The 10,000-nt window shown below is 40.3% G+C and overlaps 1 protein-coding gene across 1 annotated transcript in view; it reads left to right on the forward strand.

The window, feature by feature from the left end:
- LOC135199011 (uncharacterized) overlaps positions 1 to 10,000 on the forward strand; it is a 193,612-nt gene that overhangs the window by 125,156 nt on the left and 58,456 nt on the right. The gene's annotated exons all lie outside the window — the stretch shown is intronic.

A 10,000-nucleotide genomic window follows, 5' to 3' on the forward strand; every position in this document is an offset into this window, starting at 1 on the left:
CATATCCTGGAAAGCTATTGGACTCAGCTGTTTATAAAACAAAGGTCTGGCTTAGCCTAAGAAATGGCATTTAGCCTAGGCTTATGAGTCGACGAGCCTTGGCTAAGAGATCTAGTCTATTAACGTTGTAATAACACTTAATTTATCTAAATCTGGAAAAACAGAGATGCTGGAACGCAATGGTATGGAACCCTGACCTTCTTCCAGGCCCTGAGGAAGAACGTCGTAGATGAAGCCAAATTAATAGTACGCTAAATTTTCATTCACTTGACAGCACACACGCAATTATATCTTGCAATGCTCTGGAAACAAACACTGGCACTTGGAGAAGTTAAACAAACCGCTAGTCGGGAGACACTAACGAGAGGACATAGCACGGACTCCCTCTCGGGGTAGACAACCACTATATAAAATTGCATATAAAGAGTTTTTTTAACTTCTCTCGATACGGAGCGAAACAGTTTGAACAACCATGGTCCAGTTGTTATCAACCTCCCAACACAGCAAGGAACCCCAGGATCGATCTCAAGAGTGAGAGACGATTTACTTATGCCGTCTCCAAAAACCTGAAAAATCAATTAATCCTATAGTGAATTATGTACCTGATAGTAACATGAATGTGTTTTTGCTTGGTTAGCTGACAGGAAGGATTCTCTCTCTCTCTCTCTCTCTCTCTCTCCTGCATGTTGGAAGAGTCCATAGGTCCACACCAGACCACTGACGGCACTACCCCTAAGAGAGTTATGCTGTTAAATAGGTAACAAAATCCAGGGCTCTAATGACAAAAAGCATTTTTGATGTATTGTGATCGTCGAACATAAACAAAGTTCCTCTGGCTTTTATACAAACCACAGACCTATTTCATCTTGACTTTGAAAGAGACTTTGTTATCCTTTTTGTACATTCTTTTGTTTTTAGTCTTCTGTGTCTGTTGTGTGTCTCTCATTGGTGGTTGTTTGTTATGGTACTCTGAAAAAAAAAAAAGGCCTTTTAATTTCCACCTTTGTGGATAACAGCTTAGCTCACACCAGAGTCCATTACTAAACTTCAAGTTGATGAAACAAATATGAACTTTGAACAAAAGATTGTGAATTTCGCGTAAGGAAATATATCTGTATTTGAGTGTCTCTCGTTAAAATATAGAATAAAATTAAATACATCATTCCATAACGATAGAGAGGAAATAGACGGTGGAGACTTCGGAATGGAAAGTGAAAGGAAAACTGAGAGTAGAAAGGTCAGAAACGACGTAACAGGAGGAAAACCTTTTGCAGCTTGAAGGAGCTCTATGGACGACTGTCAAGAGAGGGTTGAGAACATGAAGGAGGTAGAGTAAAATGAATAAAGGGGTTTGTAGCACTAGAGGCCATGGAAGGGACGCTGGAAAGAAACTGTCTTTTAAGTAATGCCTACAGTGCACTGCGGTACTAACCCTCTACGGGATGGTGATGACTTTGGTCACCTTAGAATAACCATAGTGAGAAACGTTCTGTTCACAAACATAAGTGAACGGGAAACGTTTTTTAAATATTAGAAAGTTGACATCAATAAAAACATGACATTTAAAGCAATTTTAGTATTAGTCTCTATAGAGAACACATTCAAGGCCTCTTATCAGCGACAGCCGTCAAATTCGGACCAGACTTTCCCGAACTCACAACAGACTCTGCTGTCCCTGAGGACGGCAATGGGTCACAATACGTCCCCACGGTTGGACTCGGGAGATTCAACTTCAATTATCTAATTCACTGGACAACATCGACCTTTTTCCTCTATGGCTGTTAAATTCATTCGCGACTGATCAAACTGTTTACAAGATTCAACATAAAATTTCAGTAAGAACATTCTAAAAAGGAAATTACAAAGATATAAAACATTACTAAAGGGAAAGAGAGAGAGAGAGAGAAGAGAGAGAGAGAGAGAGAGAGAGAGAGAGAGAGAGAGAGAGAGAATAACACGTAACAACAGAGCAATATATCTGCCAACACATTTTCTGTCAACTTCCTCCCGATTCACCAGAGGAGACAGAGAACAGAAGAGGTCCACTTCCAGCAATCAAGTCAAGAACTGAGGCCTTCAATTAAACAGCAGAGTCACTCAACATCCAGACATCTCATTGGCATTTGCTTCAGACAATCAGCTCTATTCTCTAGGTGACAATGGCCAGTTCAGTGCTCGGATGGGTGACCACACTGAACATCACATTCTGATTGCAATCACAAACAGTTGACAACAAGTCAGCAACTGTAGGTGGAGAATGACCCTTGGCCAAATGCTGGTAATTGTATGGACAGTCAAAAAGTTGTTAGCTTGTGGTAAACATGTTTATGACATATGTGTTATAAGAAAAAGTTGTCAACTTGTACTCATCATGTTTGGGACAATATGTTTATGGCATGCTGAATTGCATTTCGGATGTACCCTAACTCTTAAAATAAAAAACAGCAGAATCAATATTGGGGAGGAAAAATGTAGGAGCGATCTGCAATCGGGTTGACAAAGTGACGGCCATTATAATGTTGACAAAATGTCCCATCAACCCTGATGCTTCTTCCTTTGTCGGTCCTTTGTGGCCGAAGGGAATCCGATGTCCTTAGACAAATCTCAGGTCACTTCTGCTTTGTGTGTTGACCTCCTCCTTGTCATTTTGGTCGAAGGAATGCGTCTACCATCATTCCATTCGGTTTCCTTTGTGGAATGGTTTGTCAGTCGTTTTTCAACATAAATGAATAAATGGGTCAGTTGTAAATCACATTTGACAACGGCTACTTATTCTCACAGACTGGAACATTTCATGAGTTAAAATTTTGGAAATAATCGAGTCATGAAAATGAAATTGTTATAAAAAGTGCAAAGTGAAATCACAACACATTATGGAAAAGTTAAAACCATTAAACGAGAACGCATTTTAAACTGATATAAAAAACAAAATCATGATAAGTCTCCGGGAGATTAGTAAAATGAAGTTTTATCATCGACAAAGTTTATATCAAACAACTTGACTAGTGATTTTAACTTTAACGGAAATACTTTGAACGTAGGACCATAACATTGAGAATTCCTCTCTCTAACTTGGAGAACAAATTCATATCACCCCCCCGGCCCCTCTCTCTCTCTCTCTCTCTCTCTCTCTCTCTCTCCAGAAAACTAAACACTAGAATGGGGGCCTCAAATCAAATAACACCTCAAAATATTGTGTTACTATTTTTCCACCATTTTAACATTCTTGTTTAATTTTTCATAATTTTCGATCTATCCTTCCAGTCATTAACCTGTCAACATCTCAGCCACTTCCCCTGACCTTCCAGTCAAGCCCAGACTCAAATTGCACATAATTTTCTTACTCAAACAAAGTTCCACAATTTTCCTCCTGAGATCTTCACTCCGAGGTCAACTCTCTTAATCATTTTTCAGTCGATGTTCCCTTTCCCCACAATGGCTTCATAAGGATTCTCATTTCGCCATTCGTCTCTGGTCCGGAAGGAATCATCTTAACAGGATTTTTGTCCTTATGGAACTCAGTCTATATAAGTTACTTTACCAGTTGAAAAACTCTAAAATTTCTTTGTGATTTTTTACTAAACCTTTTTAAGCAAAATGTACAGTATTACGTTGTGAAGCCTTTGTAGCCGTTTTCAAACAAACTTAACAGCAACACATTTGCAAAAAGACAACACAACTATATTAAGTTGATGCCAAGTGTAAGTTAACGTCCGACAGAGCTTCTACTCAAAAGGTACTTCAACCTCCTCTTCTTTTCTGTCGTTTTGTGAAGTCTGAGTACTACTCCATTACAGACAATTAACGTAAATACTAATTAAAAAAAACATAATATTATTGTGTTGTTGTATATTGTAAATGAACGTTCAACACAGCAGTAATCTCAAAGAAAACTTTCATCAAACGTGAAAAAAAATTATTAAAATGAAGATTGAGCAGCTCTCTAATTCAACTTGTTCTTGCTCAGTCTATTTCATCAATTACACAAGCGTGCGCGCGCACCAGAATCTGAATTATAATCGTGAAAGAAATATGTAACCATTTGGAGGACGGATGCGATTAGCCAGTGTTGTTCAAATGAACAATTTATTTGTAAAAGAAGTTAATTTTGTTTAACTAGAACTGTAATTCATACACAACACTTTTCTTTAAAACAATAAACTGAACGGAAAGAGATGCTCACTGGATTCGTAATAATCATAAAAAATATGTTTGTCTCAGGTTTCATGTTCTATTCAAAAGAACATTAGAGAAAATGTCAAAGTTTCTGAATAAAAAATATGTTAGATGTACAATTCCTATGTCTACATTCGTGGCAAACTGTAGGCATTTCCTTAAGGTTATTTGCAGCGTCTCTTCGGACCCCAAATGGACATGAATTATTTCTATAATTATTATCATTATTTTTCTTTTTACTTGACCTCCATTCCAGTCTCCTTTCTTCCATCTTGCTGTCCACGCCTCTAATTTTCATTTCTTAATGCGACTGACTGATGGGATTTCTCCCAGTTCACCTTCAGATCTGGATCTCCTCATCTTGCTGTCCAACCACTCCAACTCAATCATTCACTGGTCTCAAGTCCCTGAATGGCTTCATGTTCTGGGCTGACAGCCTGAATTTCATAAGCAAATCAATCTCTCACAACGTTTCCCAAACTGAAAAACAAGATGGAATTATTATTATTATTATTTTTTTTTTTTTTTTTTTTTTTTTTTGCTCTATCACAGTCCTCCAATTCGACTGGTGGTTTTATTTAGAGTGTGGGGTTCCGGGTTGCATCCTGCCTCCTTAGGAGTCCACACTTTTCTTACTATGTGTGCCGTTTCTAGGATCACACTCTTCTGCATGAGGCCCGCTACTTCAGCCTCTAGTTTTTCCAGATTCCTTTTCAGGGACTTGGGATCGTGCCTAGTGCTCCTATGATTATGGGTACGATTTCCACTGGCATATCCATATCCTTCTTATTTCTATTTTCAGATCTTAATACTTATCCATTTTTCCCTCTTGCTTTCTCTCAAACTTCTGGTGTCCCATGGTATTGCACATCAATGAGTGATACTTTCTTCTTGACTTTGTCAATCAAAGTCACGTCTGGTCTGTTTTTTGCACGTATCACCCTATCCGTTCTGATACCATAGTCCCAGAGGATCTTTGCCTGATCGTTTCTATCACTCCTTCAGGTTGGTGCTCGTACCACTTATTACTGCAAGGTAGCTGATGTTTCTTGCACAGGCTCCAGTGGAGGGCTTTTGCCACTGAATCATGCCTCTTTTTGTACTGGTTCTGTGCAAGTGCCGGGCATTCACTTGCTATGTGGTTTATGGTTTCATTTTTCGTATTGCACTTCCTACATATGGGAGAGATGTTATTTCCGTCTATCAATACTTTGAACATATCTGGTTCTTAGGGCCTGATCTTGTGCCGCTGTTATCATTCCTTCAGTTTCCTTCTTTAGCTCTCCCCTCTGTAGCCATTGCCAATTGTCATCGCTGGCTAGTTCTTTAGTCTGTCTCATGTATTGTCCGTGCATTGGTTTGTTGTGCCAGTCCTCTGTTCTTTCTGTCTTTCTCCTGTCTCTGTATATTTCTGGGTCTTCGTCTACTTTTATTAGTCCTTCTTCCCATGCACTCTTTAGCCACTCGTCTTCACTGGTTTTCAGATATTGCCCCAGTGCTCTGTTTTCGATGTTGACGCAGTCCTCTATACTTAGTAGTCCTCTCTCCTTCCTTTCGTGTTATGTATAGTCTGTCCGTATTTGCTCTTGGGTGTAGTGCTTTGTGTATTGTCATTTTGTTTCCTGGTTTTCTGATCTATGCTGCGGAGTTCTGCCTTCGTCCATTCCACTATTCCTGCGCTGTATCTGATTACTACTGGCACTGCCCATGTGTTTATGGCTTTATCATATTTCCGGCATTGAGTTTTGACTTGAGTATCGCCTTGAGCTCTGCATATATTCTTTCCTGATCGTGTCCTTCATCTCTTGGTGTTTATATCTCCTCCTTCCATTATTCCCAGGTATTTGTATCCTTCTCATCTATGTGTTTGATGTTGCTCCCATCTGGTAGCTTTATCCCTTCAGTTCTCGTTACTTGCCTTTTTGTATGTTGACTAAGGCGCATTTTTCTATTCCAAACTCCATCCTGATGTCCCCAGATACAATCCTTACAGTCTGGATTAGGGTATCTATTTCCTTGATGCTCTTACCATACAGCTTGATGTCGTCCATGAACATCAGAATGGTTGATTTTGTTGCCTCTTTTCTTGAGTTGGTACCCGGCATCCATCTTCTGTAGTACTTTTGTCATGGGAATCATGGCTACTACGAAGAGTAGTGGGGACAGTGAGTTCGCCCTGGAAGATCCCTCTCCTGATATTAACCTCTGCCAGTCTTATTCCAGAGCTTGTAAGTATTGTATTCCATTGCGCATCTATTTTTGAGGAAGCTGATGGTATTTTCCTCTGCCCCACATATGGTTTTTCAGGCATTCTATTAGCCATGTGTGTGGTATCATGTCGAAGGCTTTCTTATAGTCTATCCATGCCATGCTTAGGTGGTTTTCCTTCTCCTACTGTTCTTCATTACCATTTTGTCTATCAGGAGCTGGTCTTTTGTGCCCCTACACTTCCTTCTGCAGCCTTTCTGTTGGTGGGGGCGGATGGTGTTTGTCTCCTCTAGGTAGTTTGTATAGCCTTTCACTGATGATACCTGTTAGTAACTTCCACATTATTGGTAGCAGGTGATAGGCCTGTAGTTACTGCTATATTTCCCTTACTCTTTGTCTTTTTGTACTAAGGATGTTCTTCCTGTGGTCATCCATTTGGGTGCTTGGTGATTTGAGATACAATGCTGGAGTTGTTCTGCTATTCGTGGGTGTAGGGCCTTGAAGTTTTTTGAGCCAGTATCCATGGACTCATCGGGGACCTGGGGCTTTCCAGTTTGGCATTTTCTTTAGTTGGTGTCTGACTGTGTCTGTCGTGATGTCTGTGAATCTTTGTTTATTCTCCCTGTTTCTTCTTCTTGACTCCTGGAGCCATGTTGCATGTTTGTTGTGTGATACCGGATTGCTCCATATGTTTTCCCAGAGTCTCTTACTTGGTTCGGCTTCAGGAATTTCTGGGTGGTTGTCTTCCCCTCTTAGTTGGCTGTATAGTCTTTTCTGGTTGGTTGCGAATAGTTTGTTCTGTTGGTATCCCTTATTCCTGTCATGTACCGTTGGATCTTGTGTGCTTTGGCCTTAAGCCTCTGTTTTACATCTTCTATTGTGTTGTTTAGTCCCCTCTCTTGTACTTTGTATTTCTCGTTGAGTTCCTCCCTTGTTTTTCTTGCTTCTTAGCCTTTTTTCTGCCATCTCTTTCAGTTTACTCAAGTCAGATCTCATCACCATGATTTGCTTTTCCAGGCGCCTTTTCCAAGGAGGTTGCTGTTTTGGTTTCTGTTGGGTTGGTTGTGACGGTGGTGTTGGTGTTCGAATCCCCATCAGTTCTGCTACTAATCTTGCCCCTGCATATGTCAAGTTATTTGTTTCGTGATACTGGTGTGTATATTACGGACCCATTTTTTCACCTTGACCTCACTTGTTTTCTCCCTTAATTTCTTGGTGTTGTAGGCTTTCATGGAGGGGATCTTTGTTCTCTCTGTATCTGGCTCCATCCATTTTCTATCTTTTCTACCCATTCCGTCCTCTCTGTTACTTCGTCGGTGTTTCTTCGTGTGTCGTTGTTTGATACCTCATCCTCCGTGTCGTCTCTGTGGCATCGTCTCTCAGTTCGTGCTTCGTGTAATTCGTTGTCGTGTGACATTTCCCTTTCCAGTTTCTTCCTTTCTGTTGGGGAGAGCCAGTTCTTTTTCTTTATGTTCCTTACTTGGTCTGCCAGCCTCTGCTCTGTTTGGGGGGTGTTATTCCTCTCATTCCAGATGTTGACCAATCTTCTTCTATATCCTCTCTCCGTCGGTTGCTTCTGATGTAGCATCTCCATATTTCCTTATTTTCTTCTCTTGTCCATTTCTTCCTTTTTGCCTCTGTAGCTCCAATCTCAGGCTGTTGATTACTGTCGTTCTGGTGATCAGTTGCTGGATGACGACCTCCAAGTACCTGACCGTCTTCCCCTACAATTGGGTTGAATACCTGGTTGCCGGACGAAGCGAAGCCTCTGTTGACAGAGGTTCCATTTACGTCGTTGTCGTTTATTCCTTCATTTCTTTCCATCATTGCTGAGTTTTGCTATTTAACCCATAGCTGGACCCTACACCATCAGGGATAGGTACTCATTTACAGCTGAGTAGACTGAGGAAATTATGGTAAAGATCCTTTATTATTATTATTATTATTATTATTATTATTATTATTATTATTATTATTATTATTATTATATGACATACGCAATAATAAATATAAAAAAATAACGAAAATGGAATTGAGAAAAAGGTGGAAAAGGAGAGAGAGAGAGAGAGAGAGAGAGAGAGCACCATCTCTGACCAACGCATTCTGAGGACAACCTCAAAGGTCCCTCCTCCTCTCTCTTTCTCTCCCTTTCAAGTGATTCGAAGGCCTCGGGGCGACCCTTGTCCTTCGGAGGATTTTTTTGGGGGGCCACTTGATGAAATGGGGTTGAGGTGGCGGGGGTGGGGTGGGGGGGGGGGGGTGAGGGGGGGGGTGAGAGGACGGTGAAGGGAGACGCATTTCAGGTCCGACCAATAACCCGAAATTTGAATTTTACTTGTGCCTCGAGGGAAAGGTGTTCTCTCTCTCTCTCCCCCTGGGGAGAACAAATCGGCCGAGAGAAGAGACACCAAGAATCAGTTTCGGGAACACGATTTGAATTCTGAGAGAATCCCAGGAAGAGCTTCTCATCCTTCCTTCTTACCAGGGATTTAAATCCGAATCCCGTTCCTCTCTCTCTCTCTCTCTCCTCAACCGTGTCGAGAGTCACCACCTAACTATCATCTCAACCCTCTTCCTCCTTCCTGGAAGCCCATCTTCATGGAAAAAATTTTCTATTTCAATTTTTTTTATTAAAAGTTGTTGTGAATCAAACACTTGCTTGCCTTGAATAAGAATTTTATATTTAATTTCAATTTCTTTTTCCTTTTGGAAAATTTGTTCATTTTATTTTTTCTATTATTATCATTAAACGTTGTTGCCAACCAAACATGATAAATTGCCTTCAACAATAAGTTTTTATTTATTTCAGTTTGTTTATCGGAATGTCTTCTGAACAACACAGGCCCAGTAACACCTCAAACTCAACGGACCCCAACTTAGCAAACTTCTGTACTTAACCTCTACCGAACTATGGTTCATTTTCCCTCTGCTCCCATTTTAGACGCGATACATTTTTAAAATACCTCTCATATGTTAAGTGTATAAAGTAAAGGTCAGTTCAGGTTAGGGACCAAGTGGAATGGCTGTTAGCTATAACGGTAAAACAAAATTCAAGAAAATATCCAAGTGAAGTTTTATAGTCTCGGGTCTTCGTCACTTAATGAACGAACCTCGTCACTTATGGAAGAGGCCGAACGAAGCCCCAAAGTGTCTGGTAAGGACGATTTTGTTCTGGAGAAAATTAGAAACAGAATAACAAACTATTGGCAACGCGTTTCCTTACGACTTTGCACTTATAAATAAATTGAGAGAGAGAGAGAGAGAGAGAGAGAGAGAGAGAGAGAGAGAGAGAGAGAGAGAGAGAATCAAAACCAAAAAACGATAATTTATCTCGTCCCCTTCTTCACTCGTTCTATCAGTTATGAAATTCCAAAAGTTTGTTTAATCAAATATCAAAGGACTTTCTTTCTTCTGCTTCCTCTGTCCCTCGACGCTTCGCCCCCTGGGGGAGAATTTCTGAAGTAACTTTCTGTGTGTGTGTGTGTGTGTGTGTGAAAGAGCTCTTCACGTAGAATCTTTCTTCTAAGTTTCACAACACGTCGTTTTTCAATTAAAATTTTATTTTTCGGACCAATTTCCAGGAGGAACTTTGCTTCTGATTCCAAAGAAAACTTCA

Source organism: Macrobrachium nipponense, chromosome 25, assembly GCF_015104395.2.
Source record: "Macrobrachium nipponense isolate FS-2020 chromosome 25, ASM1510439v2, whole genome shotgun sequence".
Lineage (NCBI taxonomy): Eukaryota > Metazoa > Arthropoda > Malacostraca > Decapoda > Palaemonidae > Macrobrachium > Macrobrachium nipponense.